The following is a 23,376-nucleotide window of genomic DNA, read 5'->3' as shown; positions in this document are numbered from 1 at the left end:
GCAAAAGATAACCAAATCAAATGTGGAACTATTTCTGAAAAAATAACCCTAGTACCTAGAAAAGAAAGTTGAATGCGATGTAAATCGCGCTTTATCATAAAAATTAACTCCAACGTTGCATTTTTACCCACATCATTACCTCCGAGGTGAATTATTAAAATATCTGGATAAGGCAAATGAGACAATGAAGAAAGATGCAAGAAAAGATTATTCCAACAAAGTCCACAGATGCCCTTCCAAAAAAAGAATCAGGAGATAAAGATAAATTAGAAGTATAACAACGCTGACAAGCTCATTTGTGAGCCCAGTGAACAAAAACGAATGCCCAATGATCCAAACGGAAGATTTTGACCCTAAAATTAGAGAGATAGGTTAGGGCAAATATATAAATTAAACCTCTTAGATTCCCACCTACCTAATCTCATAATCACAGAATCACTGAGGCCCAATCTAGCTGCTTCCAATGTGAAAAGAGTAAGGCCCCGTACAGACGAGGGGACATGTCCGATGAAAACGGTCCGCGGACCGTTTTCATCGGACATGTCATCTCGGAGATTTAGGTCTGATGGCTGTACACACCATCAAACCGAAATCGTAGACGACACCGACGTTCTCTATCGCGCGAGTTCAATGCTTCCACGCATGCGTCGAATCAATTCAACGCATTCGCGGGATTTCGGTCCGCTGGTTAGACGTACTAACCAGCGGACATGTCCGACGGACAGCTCTCCAGCGGACAAGTTTCTTAGCATGCTAAGAAACTTTAGTCCGCTGGAAATCTGTCCGCTAGCCTGTACACACGATCGGATCTGTCCTCTGAAACTGGTCCGCAGGCCAGTTTCAGCGGACATGTCCAGTCGTGTGTACGAGTCCTGAGAAGAAAATTTCATGTGGGAAAGACCTAAATAGGCCAAACAGTGCTGAAATATGGCTGAAAATTAAAATTTTGTAAGTGGAAAAAAATCTAAATGTAGATATCTAGAAAGGACTACATAAGGGCAAATAATGGGGTCGCCACAAGCATGTAAAGTGAGCCAATGACCTTTACCCGCTAAGTCTGTTTTAGATTTGCTGATAAAGACCTGGACTTTGTCTTGTACAATACAAACTTCATCAACTTTTAAACCAGAGTTACCCCTTTTATTATTTGGTACCAACTCCGAAATACGAAGTGCTGCACTATTGTTTCATGAGTGGCCTGCATGTTGGTAAAGAGTCAACGTAAATTAATTGAAGTAGATCTTGCAGGGATAAATCCTGTCTGATCCGCTTCAATGACAGTAGTAATGACTGTATTTGATCTCTGGGCAAGTACTAGGGATACCAGTCGGTAAGATTCTCAGAGAAGATGGTTCTTGTGAGGTTTGGGCATAAGGACAATTAGTGCCTCAGACATAGAAAGCGGTAGCTGTCCTGTCTTCAGGGCATAGTTGTAAACCCTAAGCAGTGGAATCAGTAACCCTCTATATTGCATATACCAGTCGTCATCAACCCTGTACTCAGGTCCCACTAACAGGCCAGAGTTTAGGTATTACCTTGGGAAGATGCAGACTAGAATACTGCAAATCACTGAGCAGCAAATGATTTCACCTGTGATGTATTTGAGTTATCTTGCAAACCTGGCCTGTTAGTGGGCCCTGAGGACAGGGTTGATGACCACTGGCATATACCATTCTATAGGGAATCCGTCCAACCCTGGCGTCTTATTTCTAGCAAAGGACTGGATGGCTTCTCCTATTTCCTTGGTCGTTAGTGGGGCATCTTGTATGCTTTTAATTTAGAGACATTTTCTGTGTTGTTAATGTGGGGTTGGCTCTCTCTAGTTTTTGCTGGGCTCTATGTGTTATTTCCTTTTTCCTGTGTAAGGATGTAGAGCAAAGCATTATGTGACGTGTAGTTCAGAATGCTGAAGCGACTGTGCCAGCAGGACTGATCTGAACTACAAGGTACAGAATGCTGAGTGAACAGAACAGACTGCCGGGAGAGGATGTAAAAGGGGCTGGCGCATCCTAGATCAGTCTTTCTGGATGCTTTTTTGACTCTGCCAGCAGGAGGTCTGTGTGACAGGGAGTTTGCTGACGATTCGTGGCCTTCACAGCGGGGAGCCAGACAGCTATAACCAGAGGGATCTCTGCAGACAGCATTGCTTCTTCATTGCAGTGGATCGGAGGGTGTTCCAGGTCATCCAGAAGCGCCTGCAATTGAGATTCCAGCGGGCTGCAGCGTGGCGCTGCGGACGCCATTATCCAGGGTCAAGATACAGAGTTCTGGCTGGAGTCTTCTCATCATCTTCACCATTATCTAAAACATCTGAGTTCCAGAGTGATGAGCGTGCATAGCCCATGTTATAGTTAAGGACACTTGATGTTAAACATCACCCACACAGTTTAGCTGGTGGTACTTGTAGTCCCACAGAAGTTAAATCCTATTCTATAATGGACACAGCAAGTAAATGCCAATGCTCAGTACACATTACTGATTTCAGTAGCCACATCAGATGACATCTTTAGGATCATAAAACTAGGAAGTTATAATACTACCAGGATAAATCACAGCTTTGCTGACTTTTCTACACTTTGCAATTTTGGATTACTTTATCTACAACATAAAGAGGCTATCTGAAGATATCCGGATTTCAAGGAATACCCCTTTCACCTTTTTGTGACATCTTTTTGTCCTCTTCTCTCCTCGTCTATTCCAATTGCATTAAGCTGCTAAAGGGAGCCATCTTGAATATAAGATTGTTTATACTGTTACTCCACATTGTGCAAGATTTGCTGGCCTGTGAGTTGTGGAGGCAGAAGGGAGAGATCTGACACATAAGATTTAGTGTCAGGTGTCTACTCTCCTGTTAACCTGTTCACATAGGTTTTTGTGATTGATATTAATATTTGTGTTCATTCACAGGTGACTTTACACCAATATAGTGTGTTTATTTGATAAGTGGGATAAAGGGCGGTGTATACAGGAGTGTTTTCATTGCTGACATAGTTGATTGATATATATATATATATATATATCAATGTGTGTCTTGTGTTTTGATATTACAGAAAACATATTTGAACTGTTCCTCTAATACTGTGCGAGTCTCAATTTACTACCACAGCTGATGACATGACGGAACCCAGGGTGTCAGAGGTGAGAGGATTTGCAGAGTCAAGGTAATCAATGGGGTATAGAGTCTATTAGCAGCCTTTATGGGGGTACCACTACATATTTATATATATATATGTATATATATATATATATATATATATATTTTTTTTTTTTTTATTTATATATATATATATATATATATATATATATAGAGCGCAACAGTAGTAATAATTATTCTATACTGAACCACCATGACAGTCTATCAGTTTATAAAATAATTCCCCCTTCTTCAGCTAGCCAGCTTGTTGGGGCCTAACACATACCTTGGAACACTCAACTTAATGCTCCTTAAGAATTGATATAGGCACTGTGTCACGATCAGGCGTCGGGCTTGAAGGCCAATAGCAATAGCAGTGGCAGGACAGGTATACAGGCAGTTACCTCTGGCACATGTAACAGGCTCACCTGAGGTGCGGAGTCTAAGGTTTTCCCCAGAGCTCCTAATGGTAGAGATGGATTTAGCTGCAAGCTAGTACCAGGCCGTGGTCCTCAAGTTTGCCCCACCAGGGTGTGAGCAAGCCGGGGGCCAATAGCGGATAAGCAGACAAGGATGAAACAGCAGCGTGGTCAGTAAACAAGCCAAGGGATCAATCACGAGTGGTTGCAGATTGGGATCAGGCAGTAGAGTAGTAGAGTAGTCCAGGAACAGGCTGAGGGTCAAACACGGGTGGTTGCAGATTGGAATCAGGCAGTAGAGTAGTAGAGTAGTCCAGGAACCGGCTGAGGGTCAAACACGGGTGGTTGCAGGTACAAATGGCAGCAGGAACGACAACAGCAAGGCACTGGCAGGGAAGGCACAATAACCTGGCAAAGATGAAGTGCTGCGACAAGGCTTTTATAGGAAGTTCATGGGAGGAGCAAGGGGTTCAAGGTTCAGCTGCAATCAATACACGAAGCAGAGTAGTCAAATAGATCATATAGGTTTATCCAGCAGATCAGGCGGGGAACTGTCCAGCATCCCAGATAGCTCAGTGGGAAGAGACAATGCCATACACAGAAGAGGTCCCAGGTTCAAGCCCAGGTCCTGACACACTGATTCTGGGTTACTTGCAGACACCCCTGTCACTTTTCGGTTAAAGTGTAATGTGGTTTTGGTCAGTGGCCGATCACTAACTCCTGTGCTAGCAGGTGCTCTCACTCTGCTCACTGTGTGAAGTGCAGCCGGTCAGTGTCCACAGTGTCCTTCCCCTTGGTCAGGCAGCAGACTCCACAAATGTCTGTGGTTCTTTCCAATGTCCCAATATTTCTGTCACTGTGCCTCTCAGGTGCAGTGGTGAGTGGTCCTCTAGCAGCTGACGATGCATTCAGTCCTCTCAGAGCAGCTCCCACACTTCTTCTCCTCGGCCTGGGAAAAGTAACTGGAAATTACATCTTCTTTTTACCCTATTGCCTCCTGGGACCTGAATGTCCTCTTTTTCAGCCTATCAAGCAAGCCCAGCTTGTGTGAGACTACATCTCCCACAATCCTAGCAGTCTACATCCTGTGTGCTTCACCATTTGTTAAAGGGCAGGTATGACACTGTCTGCAAAGTTCTAGAATAACAGTCTCTTCCTCTAGCTGTCTGCGTAAAGGTCTCCTGTGAATACAAGCAAGGGCAACAGCAGACACATTGAACCTGCAGCTGCTTGTCTCCCTGTCAGCTGCTGACCAGGGCTACACATAGAACCCTCACTATGCATCTTAAATTCAGATTTCCATTTTTAATTGTAGTTAGGTGACTATGCAGGAAGCATTAAGCTTTTGTTTGTTCACTTACTAAAGAAGATGGTTGCCTGGCCTGTTGCCACATGTTTCTTCCTTACTGAACACTCAGCTCACACAGCCAGCTAGCTCAGCTGCACAGTCTCTTTCTGCTTTTTTTTTTGAGGAGCTGCAGAGATTGTTGATGGCAGGGGGAGATCAGGAAGTTCAATGTCCATCCAAGTTTCTGACGTCACTGCCTAGCAATGAAGGACGCAGGACTCAGGAGTAGATACAGTGGAACAAGGGGGCTGAACATAGCCAGGTGGCAGCTGCCAGTCAAGTTAGTGACTTTCAGAATTGATTTGAATGATGTGGCAGAGAGCCCTGGAGGTAGATTGATTGACATACAAAAATTGGCATGACATTGACAGCAAATATATGTAAAATTTCAGCTAGAAATTAAAGTACATTTTACTGTATATTTCAGCCCCACACTCAAGGCCCACTGGGGTATTACCCTGTCATCCTTATGGGCCAGTCTGCCTCTGCTCATGTGGCTTCTTTCAGTAAATTAAAGCTGTACTCCAACATCATAATCTCACAATCCCCATTACAGTATATGACCCCTATACAATACAGTGGCAGACCGTAATGCTTCCCAATCTACATGGGGGGTGTCGGGACACATGAATTCAAATGTTTTTTCTTTTCTTTCCTTTTTTTAAGTACATTATTAAAGGCATTGTTGCTATTGTCACACTGATGGAAGTCATGAGACCCATTTCCTGATTGGCCAAAAGGAGAAGTGATACTAGGAGGAAGAGGGAAGGCAGCCATGATGCCAAGAAAGAGACACAGGGGAAGCTGACGCCCATCAGGAACTGTTGGGCTAAGTGCGGGGCTGGAAACCAACCGACCGGGGGGGTGGCTGTGGGTACATTGTTTGCTGTTGCGCCCCCCCCCCAAAGAGATACCACCAGCCGCCACTGATACAATATAGCCTACTATACTTTAATAGCTGCAAACACCAGGTCTTAGATAAAAAGTATACATTTTTACAAGTATTTATATAGTGCAGACAAATTGTGCAACTCTTTAGGTATTGTACATTCAGATCAGTCCCTGACCTCTGAATTCCAAATTTGATCAGCCAGACCCCCCCCCCCCTCCTCTCTGCCAGATCCCCATCCTCTCTGCCAGACCCCCCCTCCTCTCTGCCTGACTCCCCCCCTCCTGCATGCATTTTGCTCCCCATATTGCTTTTAATACTTATGAATTGTGATCACCTTTTTTTTTATAATATATTATATTTTATTATGTATATTGTTTTTTTCATTAAAACCTCTTTATGACCTACACCATTGGAGCCCCAATTTTTTTCTTCTCTTTACATGAATTTGTGGAAGATAAGTTTTTTTTTAGCCTTCTCCAGTTGGTTTCCAGTACCCATGCCAGGGTTGTCACTTACCTGAACCAGATCATGTTTGGATGCTTGGAGGATCTTTTATGATTGCCATACCCAAGGTTTACTAGGATCTTCAGTATTGGAGTAGTCGGTGACCGATGAACATCTGGTCTTCCTGCCCTTTCCTGGGTTGACAACATCTGACTACCTAGGAGGTAGACTGCATTTCCTTCTGGACTTCCGGTGACATCTCTGTGGGACATTCCAAGCTCGATCGATCCACTGTCGTACGACATTTGGGTCCAACAGTTGCGGTAAGCGCATATGTATTCCACCTCATATTTGAAGATTTCTGTTGTGTAGTTCCTCACCATCTCATGACATCTTCATAGTTTTATTGTTTATGGACACTACATTACATTGTTGTTTATATTGTTCACTTTATTGATATTAATTTCACATTTTGTTGTGGTGCAATTTTTGCCATTACATCCTTTGTGTCACAATATATGGTCACACCCCATTAGGTGTATACAGCCATTGCTTTTTGTCTCACATGTAGCGCTACATTACCATCCACATTTGTCTGAGTTTTGTCACATTCCTGTGTAGCTGCTTCACTCCCATTCAGGGTTCATTCTTTGTTACACTTATTTTTGTTTTTGGGTAGCGCACATATTTTTTCCCTTTACGCTGTATTGTAATGACCTTGATGATAAAGCTGGCAGGGTGGTTTTAATACAGCTGAAGCTGGGATCATTCCTTATCCAGGGTTGATCATTGATTAACCTGCAAAAAATATGACAATGGAGGGAAGGATACATTATTGTACTTTCTTGATCATACATCAAGTAGAAGGGGCACCAGAAAATCCCTGCGTATGGCCAAGGATTCTGAGCTTGCCTGCAGTTTACCATCTCCCTCTGTCAGCCCAATAGCAGCCTCACAGGATGAGCCCCTGTCTGGTTTTGCAGCTTCTACTATGACAGCTCATGTATACGTCACTGAGGACGCTTTAAAATTTGCTTTGGATGGCTTAGAAGGTAGGATTGCTACTATTATCACAACTTCCTGGAAAGGTAGCAGAAAACGGGGTAGATTCCCTTCATCTGCTCTGGCTCTCTCATCAGATGAGCCTTCTGAGGGTGAAAAATCCCTCTCTGGAGATGAGGATCATGTGCATTCTGAGGACTCAGAGGATGAGAGGATTCCTGCTACTTCTCAGTCGCTAAATATGCAGGTGCAATATTATGCAGAGATGGTACGTGCCACTTACAAATTGCCTCCTGTTGAAGCTTCTAGGCCCTCTGTTTCCTCTTTGGGATCTCGGAAATCCCTGCAGGCTACATGCGCCTTTCCAGTTCATCCCTTGCTGGATAAACTGGTGTATGATGACTGGGTTCACCCAGATAAACAGTTTTCTCCTCCTAGGCAGTTTTCCCTCCTTTATCCTATGAAGGAGGGTTTCACTAAGAAATGGGGGGTACCTGCTATTGATGCAACTATTTCTTGTGCAATTAAAAACCTGATCTGTCCTATAGACAATATGCAGGGTTTTAAGGATCCAACTGAAAAAAAGCTGGAGTCCCTGTTAAAAGCCTCCTCTTCCATGGCTGGGGCTGTAGTACAACCTGCAGTTGCAGCCATTGATGTATGTCAGTTCCTCAAGGAACAAATGAAGCAGATGATTAACCTGCTCCCTACAGATTGAGATTTATGAGGACCTTCCTAAGGCCTTGTGTTTTGCGATTGATGCGATTATGGACTCTGTTCAACAAGCATCCCGCTTTAATCTCCTGCAGGTACACATGTGCAGGTCCCAATGTTAAAACATTGGGAGGCCGAGGTTTCTTGCAAGAAATACTTGGCAGCGTTCCCCTTTCTCCTCCTAGGCAGTTTTCCCTCCTTTATCCTATGAAGGAGGGTTTCACTAAGAAATGGGGGGTACCTGCTATTGATGCAACTATTTCTTGTGCAATTAAAAACCTGATCTGTCCTATAGACAATATGCAGGGTTTTAAGGATCCAACTGATAAAAAGCTGGAGTCCCTGTTAAAAGCCTCCTCTTCCATGGCTGGGGCTGTAGTACAACCTGCAGTTGCAGCCATTGATGTATGTCAGTTCCTCAAGGAACAAATGAAGCAGATGATTAACCTGCTCCCTACAGATTGAGATTTATGAGGACCTTCCTAAGGCCTTGTGTTTTGCGATTGATGCGATTATGGACTCTGTTCAACAAGCATCCCGCTTTAATCTCCTGCAGGTACACATGTGCAGGTCCCAATGTTAAAACATTGGGAGGCCGAGGTTTCTTGCAAGAAATACTTGGCAGCGTTCCCCTTTGGGGGAGAACGCCTGTTTTTGAGGATGACCTCGATAAATACATCCAAAAAATTACCAGAGGCAAGTCTACTCTATTGCCGGTTAAAAAGAAGAGTAAGCGTCCCTCATTTAAATGTACTCTTTCTCCAACACCTGGAACCTCAATCTCCAGGCAGTGGCGACAGCCTCCCCAGTCTAACACTAGAGGAAAAGCCCAGAGCCAAGCCCAAGGGCAAAAAAGGACTTGTGGTTTAAAGTCTAAACAGACCCCCAAAACTTCCCTATGAAGGTATGCAACCACTTGGCTGAGTGGGGGGGAAGGCTGGCGGAACGAAGTTCAGGACAAGTGGGTCATCTCCACAGTGTCCTCAGGCAACAAGCTGGAATTCAGAGAACTTCCGCCACCCCGTTCTATGAGATCAAGAGTTGCCAAAGATCCAGAGAAAAGAAGGTCTTTGCTGTTGGCCTTGGAACACCCGTTGTCCCAAGGGGTAATCTTGGAGGATCAGGATTCTATTCAAACCTTTTTACGGTTCCAAAACCAAACAGGGATCTCAGACCTATCTTAGATCTGAAAAGCCTGAATCAGTTCCTGAACATTCGCTCCTTCCGCATGGAGTCAGTCCTGGCAGTCCTCAATAGCACCAAAGTGCATGGGCCTTTTTTTTTTTTTTTTTTTTAAGGCCGCTGCACCAAAATGCATGGTGCTTTTGTTAGCATGCATTTTTATTTTTGTGATTTTTTTATTTACACAAACACATATATATGTGTGTGTAAATAAAATTAAAAAAAATCAACAAAAGCACCATGCATTTTTTTGAGAATTGTGAGAGAATCATGATCTTCATTCTAAGATTCTTTGTGATTCTCATTTTTCCCAGAATCGTGCAGCTCTACTGCCTTTAGGAATTGATATGAGAAACACCAGCAAATCTATTGACGTAGCTTTAGGTGCACACTTACCTGGTGGTGTGTTACAATACTCAACCCCCAGCAGATCCAGTGTTGTCCAGCTGAGACCCTCTTTTCTTCTGGCAGTGCTCGGGCCCTGTGCCACTATGTTTTGGTCACGTCATCAAGAAACGGCAGGCTGTTCTGGTTTCAACTGGCCTGCTCCCTCCTCCTTTACTGAACGGAAGGCTTTGTCACCTGGGATATGTAATGTGCATATCCCAGGAAGCAAAGGAAGGACAGTGCACATCATTCGCCTAGGCCGTGCCCTGACAATTTAGTAAAAAAATAGACAAGAAAAAAGTTGCTATGTGTGCAGAAGACCGAAGGAGGGGTGGAGAGGAAGGATAATCTATTTAATGATGAAGAAGATGATCCACTTTAAATAGCTAGTTTACCTTTTCAGATTTTTTTTGGTGTACACCCTTACACCCCCCTCCCCCCACCACCAGTTGCTGCTGTCCTTATGTCTGTGGGTGATGAGCTGTCACTGCCCAGTTGGTGCAGTCCAAAGATCTGAAACCCCCACTCTTCTCCTGTCTTCCAGGGTGGATCAGAGCAATTCTGATTGGTAAGCTCCAGCACAGAGCATCGCTCAGATCAATCCCAAAAGCACTACACAGACAGGGGCGGACTGACCATTGAGTCACTCGGGCACTGCCAGGGTTGCCAGGCTCAGTAAAACCAGGGACAGTATGTAAAAATCTATGTTTTTTTTACATCTGTCCCTGATATGTCTGAACCCAACATGCTTCTGATGTGAAAATCCCGAGATTTTAGCTTCCCCGCCTCTGCACTGCCTCCTGGCGTGATGGCCATCTGTAAGCCCAGGGGCCCCATAGTCTTCTATTGCCCGGGGGCCCCATGAGTTGTCAGTCCGCCCCTGTACACAGAGAAGAGTGAAAAAGGAATTTCAAATCCCTTGACCAATGTACCGGCTGAGTGGGCATGGACAGCTCATCACCTTCGTAAGCAGGGAGCGGCAGGGTGGGTAGGGCAACTTACATTTTAATTTTTCACACAACTATATATTGTTTTGTAGTAGAAATTCCACTCCAATTTGCCTCCCAAAAACGTTCTGAATTAGAGATATGCTTACAGTTTCAACATGTACATCTAACAGGAATTAAAATAGCTCAAGACATGCTCCTAAAGTGATTCTTTCATGAGACTACTACGGGCACTGTCATTGCTGACTTCTGAAAATGCTAGTTGATTAGCTGTTATGAGGGCCTATTGGCATCTATGCTTTCTGAGTCACATATGTGTCACAAATGTTGTACATTTTATTGTAATTCAATGTTGAAACCAAGTAAAGATTTTAACTTCAATATCATCCAACCACTCTTATTTATTGAGAACATCATGCCGCTAAAAAACCCCACTGGGGGACCTTCCCATTTTTGTTTTTGCATTTTCGGGGTGCGCGGCACACGGACTCCATATATGCGTTTTTCCTTGTTGCCTTCTGAGTCACTTACTGTACCTGGAGCAAAGCAGAACTTAGAGGGTCAATATGACAGACGAGCCATGACCATTTTTAGAAGAAGTGAGCAAAGGTATCCATATTTCTCTCAAATCAGGTTTGCTCTTTCATAAGGGTTGGAAAAAAAAAACGTTATTGTATGATCCTTTTTTGTGCCATCTAGTGTTCACCAACATTTTTTACATGTGCTGTTCTTTAGGAAGGGAGACCTAACATACGGTGTTGAACACTTGATGGCACAAAAAAAGTTCATACAATAAAGTTCTTTTGCAACCCATATGAAAAAGTAAACCTGATATGAGAGAAATAAGAGGGGTACCTTTGCTGACCTCTTCTAAAGATGATGTTGCCTGTCTGTCATTTTGTATCCTATATGATTCTAGCATATCAATGCATAGGTCTCATTTGCCTTGCTTTGCATTTGAAAAAATGCACAATGAGAATATACTTTGCATCATCTACAACTGAAAGGTCTAAAGCAAATTTGGGCCATGGTTGTAAAGGTTTTACATGCAGGATCATGTTACTTCAATGCTGCAATCAAAATTCACATTTGAGCACAATATCCTCAGTCCAATACTTTTTTTACACTATGGATAGGAGTAGAGAATGGGTAAAACTTTTTTGCAATCTGTGAGCCCATGAAGATTTTTTGTAGAAACATCTACAAAGTGAAAGAAATCCTTAGACAGTTTTAATGGGAATATTAGAAGGTTTCCAATCTTATTCTGTTACAATGACAACTGACAAATTAGAATTTTTCTGCATTTTTGTGTCCCAGTAACAATGGGCATCAGGATAAAAAGACAAAGTGAATCTCCCAAGCACACAGGCACAGACAGTAATAGAAGCCCAATTTGGGTTCTAACCCCTAACCACTATTTAGAACTAAAATACAGCCCTTAATGTATTCGTCAACTCAGTTCTCACAGATACAGTGCCTTGAAAAAGTATTCATACCCATTGGAATTTTCCACATTTTGTCATGTTACAACGAAAAAAATTAAATGTATTATATTGTGGTTTTATGTGATAGACCGACACAACGTGGCACATAATTGTGAAGTAGAAGGAAAATTATAAAAGGGTTTCAAAACTTTTTACAAATAAATATCTGAAAAGTGTGGCATGCCTTTGTATTCAGCCCCCTGAGTCAATACTTTGTAGAATCACCTTTTGTTGCAATTACAGCTGCACGTCTTTTTTGGGATGTCTTTACCAGCTTAGCACATCTATAGAGTGACATTTTTGCCCATTCTTCTTTCGAAAATAGCTCAAGCTCTGTCAGATTGGATTGAGAGTGTCTGAACAGCAATTTTCAGGTCTCACCACAGATTCTCAATTGGATTTAGGTCTGGACTTTGACTGGGCAATTCTAATGCCGCATACACACGATAATTTTTCAGCATGAAAAAAACTTTGTTTTTCAAAAACGTCATTTAAAATGATCGTGTGTGGGCTTCACATAATTTTTCAGGTTCTGAAAAACGACAAAAAAAAAAAAAAATCTGAACATGCTGCATTTTTTAAAAACGTTGTAAACTGTGTCGTTTTTTCGGGTTGTAAAAAATGATCGTGTGTGGGCTAAAACGACGAAAAAAAACGGCGCATGCTCAGAAGCAAGATATATGACGGGAGCGCTCGTTTTGGTAAAACTACCGCTCATAGTGGAGTAAGCACATTCATCACGCTGTAACAGACAGAAAAGCGTGAATCGTCTTTTACTAACACGGAATCAGCTAAAGCAGCCCAAAGGCGAATGGAACTTCCCCTTTAAAGTGCCGTCGTACGCCACCGCGCTTTGCTAGATCATTTTTTAAAAACGATTGTGTGTAGGTAACATCGTTTTAATGATGAAGTTGGGAAAACGTTGTTTTTTAGACATGCTGAAAAATTATTGTGTGTACGCGGCATAACACATGAATATGCTTTGATCTAAACCATTTCATTGTAGCTCTGTCTGTATGTTTAGGGTCGTTGTCCTGCTGAAATGTGAACCTCTGCCTCAGTCTCAAGTCTTTTGCAGACTCTAACAGGTTTTCTTCTAAGATTACCTTGTACTTGGCTCCATCCATCTTTCCATCACTTCTGACCAGCTTCCCTGTCCCTGCTGTGTTCAGGGTGATATGCAGTGTTAGTTTTCCACCAGACATAGTGTTTTAGTCTCATCTGACCAAAGCACCTTCTTCCAAATGTGTACTGTGTCCCCCACATGGCTTCTCGCAGACTGCAGAAAGGACTTCTTAAGCCTTTCTTTTGACAATGGCTCTCTTCTTGCCACTCTTCCATAAAGGCCAGATTTGTGGAGTGCACGACGAATAGTTGTCCTGGGGACAGACTCTCCCACCTGAGCTGTAGATCTCCAGAGTTACCATGGGCCTCTTGGCTGCTTCTTTGCTTAATGCTCCTTGCCCAGACTGTCAGTTTAGGAGGACATGTCTTGCTAGGTTTGCAGTTTGCATTTTCGGATGATGTATTGAACAGTGCTCTGTGAGATGTTAAAAGCTTGGGATATTTTTTTATAACCTAACCCCGCTTTAAACTTCTCCAAAACTTTATCCCTGACTTGCCTGGTGTATTCTTGGCCTTCATGATGCTGTTTGTTCACCAAGGTTCTTTAACAAACCTCTGAGGGCTTCACAGAACAGCTGTATTTATACTGAGATTAAATTACACACAGGTGGACTCAATTTACTAATTAGGTGACTTCTGAAGGCAATTGGTTCCACTAGATTTAGTTATGGGCATCAAAGTAAAGTAAAGGGGGCCGAGTACAAATGCACGCCACACTTTACACATATTTATTTGTATGAAAATAATTTTCCTTTCCACTTCACAATTATGTGCCACTTTGTGTTGGTCTATCACACAAAATCCCAATAAAATACACTTACATTTTTGGTTGTAACATGACAAAATGTGGAAAATTTCAAGGAGTATGAATACTTTTTCAAGGCACTATACATGGCCAACCAACCTTTCACAACATTGCTACTGCTGGAAGACAAATATACTTGGACTTTGGCCAGCTATTTAACCACTTAAGGACTGCCTCCTGCACATATACGTTGGCAGAATGGCACGGCTGCGGCACATGTACGTATAGGTACGTCCTGTACTAGTACCCAGCCGTGGCCCGCGGCGCGCTCCCGCGACCCGGTCCGAAGCTGTGGGACCCGCGGACCCGATTGCCGCTGGAGTCCCGCGATCGGTCCCCGGAGCTGAAGAACGGGGAGAGCCGTGTGTAAACACGACTTCCCCGTTCTTCACTGTGGCAGCTGCATCGATCGTGTGTTCCCTTTTATAGGGGGACACAATCGATGATGTCACACCTACAGCCACACCCCCCTACAGTTGTAAACACACTTCAGGGAACACATAACCCCATCAGCACCCCCTTGTGGTTAACTCCCAAACTGCAACTGTCATTTTCACAATAAACAATGCATTTTAAATGCATTTTTTGCTGTGAAAATGACAATGGTCCCAAAAATGTGTCAAAATTGTCCGAAGTGTCCGCCATAATGTCGCAGTCACGAAAAAAATCGCTGATCGCCACCATTAGTAGTAAAAAAAATAAATAATAAAAATGCAATAAAACTATCCCCTATTTTGTAAACGCTATACATTTTGCGCAAACCAACCAATAAACGCTTATTGCGATTTTTTTTACAAAGAATAGGTAGAAGAATACGTATCGGCCTAAATGGAGTAAAAACATTTTTTTATATATTTTTGGGGGATATTTATTATAGCAAAAAGTAAAAAATATTGAATTTTTTTCCAAATTGTTGCTCTATTTTTGTTTATAGTGCAAAAAATAAAAACCACAGAGGTGATCAAATACCACCAAAAGAAAGCTCTATTTGTGGGAAAAAAAGGACGCCAATTTTGTTTGGGAGCAACGTCGCACGACCGCGCAATTGTCAGTTAAAGCGACGCAGTGCCGAATCGCAAAAAGGGGCAAGGTCCTTTAGCTGCATTTTGGTCCGGGTCTTAAGTGGTTAACTAATCTGAAATGGGAAAACATATTAAATTTACTTCAGTCACCATTGCTGTGATAGTAAAATACTAGTCTTTGAATAGCAACCCACATTGTTATATTTTTGTAGGTGTCACATCAAACTTTGTAACCCAACTGGGCCAGATGCAAGACTCTTCCTCATAATTTTTTTCACAGGGTTTGATTTCACAGTTTCTCATGAACTCCTGGACTGGGTTGATGCTGAAATGATTACCTTCTCTTACCAACTATAATAAAGAAATTCTAACATTACTTTTTGTGTGTGTATGTGTTATTATTCACTAGCAGCATGGCAGGAGAAAAAGTAGAACCTACATAAACGACATGCCTGTGGCTTAGGTGTGGTCTTGGCTTAAATTAGAAGTCCATGCTAATACTATCCAAGCTTAAAGCAATTGTAAAGCTTATTTATTTTTAAAAACATGTCATACTGGCTTTGCACAGAGCAGCCCGGATCTTCCTTTTCTGGGGTCCCCACTGGTGTTCTCCTCCATGTGCCACCATAGGAAGAAGCTTCGGTTTTGGGCTTGATCAAAAGCTGCAGTTTGTGTGTTCATTAAAACACACAGTGCGCCTTGGCACGCCCCCTCGTCACTGAATTTGATTGACAGCTGCAGGGGCTTTTCTCGCCGAGTCCAGTGAGGAGGAAAAAAGAGAGCAGTACCGCTGCTCTTTGGCACACCGCTGGATTGAAATGGGCCTCAGGTAAGTATTTGGGGGGGCTGGGGAGGAAGCTGCATTAAGGTGAAAAACCTTCAACTTTTACCACTTTAAACCTGTTCCTACCCCCATTTTAAGCCATATACTAACTGTCCTGTAAAGAAACAATACATATACTTACCCAATCTAAGGGTTCTTCAGCCCAGTCACTTGATCTCCCCAGCAGCTGACTTCAGGGGAAAGGAAAGAGCAGCTACAACAGCTGCAGTGCCTGGGAGGTGACATCACACAGACTTACTATGGTGCATCTGTGGTCCGTTGTTCCTCCTCTCCCCTAAAGCCAGTGCTAGGACCCAATCGCATGACTAGACCAGAGCACCCTTAGATTAGGTAAGTATACACATCTTTCCTTTACATGTTACAGGATAGTTAGTATAGAGCTTAGGATGGGGATGGGAGAAGGTTCAAGCTTAGCTAGTATTAGCCCAGACTTCTTATATTCCTTTATTACATTCAGGGCCTGTGCAAAACATTGTGCTTGCATTATGTCAAGGCCCCTATTCATTTAAATGGGCCAGTTAGCGCACCCAAAAGGTACATGTAGCATTTTGGTATTGCATGTCAGTGTGTTATGCTGCAATGTGCGTCTGGTGGCAAAGTGTGTCGGAGTGCCAGTTAGAATGAATGACCGTGCATCACAGCAAAATCCATTGTGGTAACATGTTTATTACCACCACAACATGATGGTGCAAACAGGCCCTCACATACACTCTTTATGTCTCCTGTCCTAATACATTCTGCATTTAATTTACCAGAAAGTTTTTGTAGTTTTACCCACACTTATTAAGCTGTTCCATATTTTCATATGAAGATCCTTCATATCAGGACTTTCCTTCCTCTTGAGCTCCCTTTATGTCATATAATATAATCATCATTTTTGTCAATTACTCCTGAAAGTAACACTACACGATAAGTCACCTGTAGATTACATTTACTGCTTCCCACATTGCTTTTAACATGTTAGTGATCACTTATTAATATACATCTGTGCCTTGATGTATGTATTGTTTTTTAAATAAACCCCCCTTGTTTGACCTGCACCCAGTGGTGTATTTAGGTTTCGTGCTGTCCTAGGCCTGACTAAACTTGTGCACCCTCTAATTTAAATATGAGCCACCCCTTCCTGTCAAGGACACGCCCCTTTCTGTTTAAGAAATTTTTGAGTGGGGACACTAGTTCTTAGGGCCTGGGGGGGAGATGGATTCCCTTAATTTGCATAGATATCCTCTCACTTCTTGTTTGGCTATGGGGCAGGAAATGAAGCGAAATCTCTGCAATGGGACGGAGATGGTAAAAAATAAACTGACAGGGGCTATAACCCTCCCTTACTGTATCCAAAATGAAAAGAAAAAGTGGAAGATTTGTGGTCCAGGATGATAGGACAGTCAAAATTAGAAGCAGCTTGTGTTACACTAACAGTGTAGCGCAAGCCGGCAGGGACTCTTTCCGTGCTGCAGGGACAACAGACAACCCCCTTCAAAAATCTAACCATGTGTACGAGGCTTTAGGCTCTGGTCACAGTGCGATTTCTCCTGCAACTGTTGTTGCGCTGCATTGCACAACAATGGAAATCACATAATTCTCTATGGTGCCTGTTCACATCAATGCAACATGGTGCGGTGCAATTTTTTAAAAGGTGCAGGTGCTTCTTTTGGTGCAGCATAGTGCATTTTCACCCCATAGACTTCATAGACATGTGTTTTTTGTAGCGTTTTGTGTTTAACAATCAGTCTCCGACTACCAAAAAAAATTGCTTGAAGCATAAAAAAATGCACTTCAAAAAGAAGACACAATGAAAAAACAAATATGCAGCAGCCAGGACTAGTGTAAACCTATGCAAAAATGTAAAAAATATAAAAAGTAAACGTTACTTATCAATGGGAAACTTGAGCCTGTGACAAGCCCACTACCGCTTTGATGAAATTAATTACATATCAGAAGTCCCCCCCCCCCTTTATGTAAATACAATGTATTCCTATTTAACTCTTTATTAACTCTCATCAGCTGCCTTAAAGCTAATTTTTTTTTTGTCTTCATTGATTCTTTTTTTTATTTTTTTCAGTGTAAGCATAAGGCCCCTTTCACGTAGGGGGGGGGGAATCAGTCAAGCGGATCTGCCTGCTCAGCGTCTACTGATCCATGCTGAGCAGGTGGATGACAGGTCTGTGTCTGCTCCGCTAAGCAGAGCGAACACAGGTAGTTGGAAGGAAAAGGGCTGCCTGTACATTTCTATTTGACTGTCATTCGATCCGATAGATGGATGGGGAATGGAACATGTCGGCTGACATCTGCCACTCCATAGAGAGCAATTGATGGTCCATTCGGGTCGACCTGAAAAATTGACAGGCTGACCCGATCGGTCTGTTACTGGGAAAGGGACCTAAATGTGTGTAAAGGAAACATACAAAATTCTAATTTTGTAACAAAATTGTATTTTATTTTATTTTTTTGACTTGGACGACCTATAGAATAAAATGTACACTTTTTATTTTCACTACAGCTACTGTTTTTAAAATGAACACTAGTCAAAATATAAAAAATAAAATTACATACTTTTGTCTATAGATTACAGAGAAAATAAAATCCCATAGAAAGACAACATTGTCAAAGGATACCTTGTTTATACCCACAAAAAAAATGTATGTGTTACTTTGTTACCCAAGGTAACGACAAACGTATCAGCAAATATAGAAATGGAAAAATTGCTCTAGTCCAAAAGGGGCGTTTAGGTAAGAGAGCTTAAAGTGTTACTAAACCCACAAAAGTAAAAACAGTCTGTATATGCAGTAAAGCATGCTTGTTATACTCACTGAGGAACCTAAGGGGTTAATCCTCTGCATTGTGTAAAAAGGCTGTTCAAACCTGTCTTCTCTGATCCTTCCCTTCTTCCACGGTCTGCAAAAAAATTAACCTATTTACAGAGCCAGGGGACATTCTGCACATGCTCAGTTTGGTGTGTATTGCTAGAGAGGATTTTTTTCTTGGGTGAGTGCATGTGATCAGCACAGGGACAATCAGCACTGTCCAGACAGAGGGTCAGGGGCCCTGCATTCTCATTGGACAATCGTGGGAGAATGAAAACTCCTCCTACAAGCTTTAACTAGACTATCAGATGTCAGAACTGCTCTAACTGCTGATCAAAAAAGATATTTAGCAGTTAATATTTATTAAAATAATTGCATTTCCATGTTCTGTATACTTTGGGAGACCTGATATAGAATGCAGGGTCCTGGGTTTAGTAACACTAAGTAGTTCAAGTGAATAAATATAGTCTGAATTTTTTCATATATAGTAGGGAAGGGTTAAAACCCATGAGTTTTTTTTGTTTTGTGTCAGTGTTATGTTGAAAAGATTTACTTTCTGTCCCAAAGCTGCGACAGGAAGTTAGAGGAAATTTCTACTAAATAAGGCCCCTTTCACACATAATGTTCATTTTCACTGACTCCACAGGGATCGATCCATTGATTCCCGCTGAGCCAGCGGATGACAAGCCCATCTCTGCTCACTGTGCAGAGATGGACCTCTCAGATCCGCTCTCCACTATATAGGGGGGGGGGGGGGGATCAGTTGAAAACGGTCCTGCCTGTCAGTTTTAATCCAATCCGTCAGACAGAAGGAAAATAGGGTTTCCATCGTCTGAATTTAGTGGAGCGGATGTCAGCAGACATGTCGCTGCTGACATCCGTTGCTCTATAGAACTAATCAAAACAATCCATCCACATCAAACAGCCGCAGATACACTGGATGCCATAAACGCAGCCCTGCTACAGTCAGCCGATTTAGTAGCACCGAAACGCAAAGTCTGCATCCGAAATAGAAAGTCTGGCTGGTTCAACAACCAGCTGTCGCTTCTGAAGCAAGAGCGCAGAAGGGCGGAAGCCGCCTGGAAAAGAAGCCCTGCAGAGGATAACCTCATCATCTACAAGGCAATAACAACACGATATCATAAAGAAATCTTCAAAGCCAAGAAACATAATTTTTCTATGGCGATTAACAGCGCCCTAAACCGCCCCCGCGAACTCTTCAAGATGATCACCCAGACCATGAATCCAGGATGTCTTGAAGTCCCCAACTCAGACACCCAAGAGTTCTGTAATGAACTATCGGATTTTTTCATCAACAAAATTGAAAGAATCCGGGAAAGCATCTTGCAGAACAATACCCCCCTCAACCCCACCGTCAATCAACCACAAAACACCCACAGAAACGCTCTACAATCAACAAAGTTCACTCTGGAACCGATCTCCATCGATACCACAAAAAATATCATTGGTGCTTTGCGGAACAGCACATCGCCCAATGATATCATCCCCACCAAACTGCTGAAGGAATGTGCCGACATCCTGGCACCACCCATCACACAGCTTATAAACCAGTCATTTAAGGAAGGCACAGTGCCATCCCTGTTGAAAGAGGGCACAATCCAGCCCATCTTGAAAAAACCTAACCTGGATCCCAAGGACCCAACTCACCGCCGTCCCATAACAGGCCTAAATGTTCTCTCCAAGATAATGGAGAAAGTAGTGGTACAACAGCTGCAACAGCATCTAGATACCCACAATCTACTGGATCCATTACAATCAGGCTTCCGTCCCGGACACGGGACAGAAACGGCCTTACTCAAAATATGGGACGATGCCCTCGAGGCCGCAGACGAAGGAGAATCTTGTCTCCTGGTTCTGCTGGACCTAAGCGCAGCCTTTGACACGGTAGACCACAAACTGTTACTGATGCGACTAGCCAAGGTAGCAGAAGTCGCAGAAGGTGATTTACCATGGTTTTCTTCCTTTCTTGAAAACCGATCACAAACAGTTAAATTGGGTTCTTTCACGTCGGAAAAGCGCACGGTGTCATGTGGAGTCCCCCAAGGATCCCCCCTGTCACCGGTGCTTTTCAACATCTATCTTCGCCCTCTCTTTGATATTATCAGTAGCCAAGAACTACTCTATCACTCTTATGCAGACGATACGCAACTGTATTTTCGCATCTGCAACAAAAAGGATCATCATCCCAGTTTAGAGAAATGTCTCTCTTTGATAGAAAACTGGATGACAAAGAGTTATCTTAAACTCAACAGTTCAAAAACAGAACTCCTTAAGTTTCACGCCAGCCGAAAGAGTCAACTGGCAACAACCTGGACACCCCCGCCCATTCTGGTTCAAATCATCACCCCTAGCTCCAAAGTCAAAAGTCTCGGGGTCATCTTCGACACCTTCATGACAATGGACGCACAAATAGGGTCAGTAGTCAGCGGAGCGCACCATCTGTTGCGCCTACTACGCAGACTTATTCCATTTATCCACAAAGAAGACGTAGCAGTCGTGGTGGGAACAATCGTGAATTCCAGACTGGACTATGCTAACGCCCTTTACCTCGGACTTCCAAAGTACCAAATCTCCCGTCTGCAAGTCGTTCAGAATACGGCCGCCAGACTGGTGACTGGGAAAAAAAAATGGGAATCAATCTCACCTTCGTTGAGAACCCTTCACTGGCTGCCAGTAAAAGACAGAATTGCATTTAAAGCACTCTGCCTGACACATAAGTGCATCCATGGGAAGGCTCCGCAATATCTTTGCGACAAGATAGAACCTCACAATTCGAATCGCGTTCTGCGATCCACCGACCAAAATCTGGTCAGGGTACCAAAAACCAAATACAAGTCCAAAGGAGAAAGAAGGTTTGCTTTTCAGGGTCCTAGACTATGGAACGCTTTACCAACCAGCATTCGGTTGGAGGAAAACCACCTGACTTTCAGAAGACAGATCAAAACTCTGCTCTTTTGATGTCATGAGACACGAACAACTAGCGCCCAGAAGCGATTCAGTTCGCATGCGCCGCGCTTTATAAGTTTTTCATTCATTCATTCATTCATTCAACTACATGGACCGTCCGTTCAGGTCCACCTAAATAACTGACAGGCAGACCTGAACGGTCCGCATGTGTGAAAGGGGCCTATCCTTTTTTTTTCAGTTGTGACTAGAATAAGCATCCCTAATGAAATATTTCTCGTCTCTTGTTCGGGTGCCAACTGTACAATTTGGGACTTCCATTACAAAAGTCACCAGAACAAATTGAGGGGTGAAGGGGGTAAAGACAAATTAAACGTATTACCCTTTTGCCTTCTACCTAAAATATTATAAGACATATTATGTGTTTTTATAGAAGTGTTTTGCACCAACAAGTTTTACGCTGGCACTAAAGTGCTCAAGAATTCATTTCTTGTGATGTTCAGCTTTACCTAATTGGAATGTTTCCTAATATGACAATGTGCCCATGAAGTTGACTTTTTTGGTCCTCTCAATAACTGCTGTTCCTTTCATCTCTCTGTTACTGACTGTGAGCCAAACTATCCACTTAAGAATCACTTTTTTCAGTTACAGAGGAATTCCAATTCCCCCTTTACATGCTTGCAAGAGCACATTTAATAAGACAATTCATCTCCATTCCTTCTTTAGGCAATATTATACAATTTAACAGTTTGGACTAAGTTTCTGTTTCCTAGAAACAGTACTTTAATTAAAGGAAAAATGTCCAGCGTAGATGAGTGCTTATTTTTGAAGGCCTCTATTGTTAAGCAAGCAGCACAGTGAAGCAGCCAGCTAAAGATTCCGTGGGAATGTCTTGTAGCATGTAAAAACATTCTCCATAAATAGCGAAGACAGTGATCTCACTTCTTCCATCATCTGCAATGGGGGTTTTGTCAAATGTGACTTAATTCTATCAAAACATATACCACCGAGGAGCCAAGCTGTGGTTACATAAAATTTTAAGACATGGCACAGCAATAAGTATGTTCTTTTCATATCCAAATGCTGCAATAGCGAAACAAATTGGCTAGCATTTTTAAATGTATTATTAGTATCAGTAACATTGATACATTTACTTATTCAAAGGAGTGAAATGAATCACTTAAATATACAAAATTTGTGCTTGCATCAGCATTTTTCTCACCCATTTTCTGATCTTTTTGAGTTCAGTGTAAATTTCTTTGAACTCTATCTAAGCCTAAACAGAGGTCTGTATACAACCTATAAACTTGAGTCAAAGAAGCAAGACTGGGCATACACATACATGTTTTTTTTTTTACAAAATTTTATTTAATTAGAAAAAAAAAGTTGTGAATTGTGACGGACAACCTGTGGGTATTTCCGCCAAGAAGCTGCTTCCCAAGTCCTGGAACACGAGACCAATGGATCTGGCTATAGAAATCCCAAGCACCAGACAACACCAGTCTTGGAGTACACCACAAAAGGAACCGCTTTTTTTTTTTTCTTTTAGAAACACACTGAATTTATACAGAAAACCATCAAATAAGGGCTACTCCCATTATTTCAGACAAAGGTCACCTTACACAGTAGAGCTAGTCCTATTATCACACAAGTCCATTTACATCTGCCACTCCTTAGAGGTGAATGGAGGGCGCGATTGGGTTGGACTGACTGTGTGAAAGGGACCTAAGGTTGCTTTCACTCTGATGCACTATTGTTTACCAGCACCATGAGTGCAGCACAGTTCACCTGTGGATTTCCTGCAGGTTAGCTGCACTTTGCCATAGACTTCTATTAAATCCTGTAGGTGTGGTGCACTTTCAGAAAGCACACCAAACTCGCAGATAATAGAAGTCTATG

Source organism: Rana temporaria, chromosome 2, assembly GCF_905171775.1.
Source record: "Rana temporaria chromosome 2, aRanTem1.1, whole genome shotgun sequence".
NCBI lineage: Eukaryota > Metazoa > Chordata > Amphibia > Anura > Ranidae > Rana > Rana temporaria.
Note: the sequence above shows the minus strand (reverse complement) of the source record.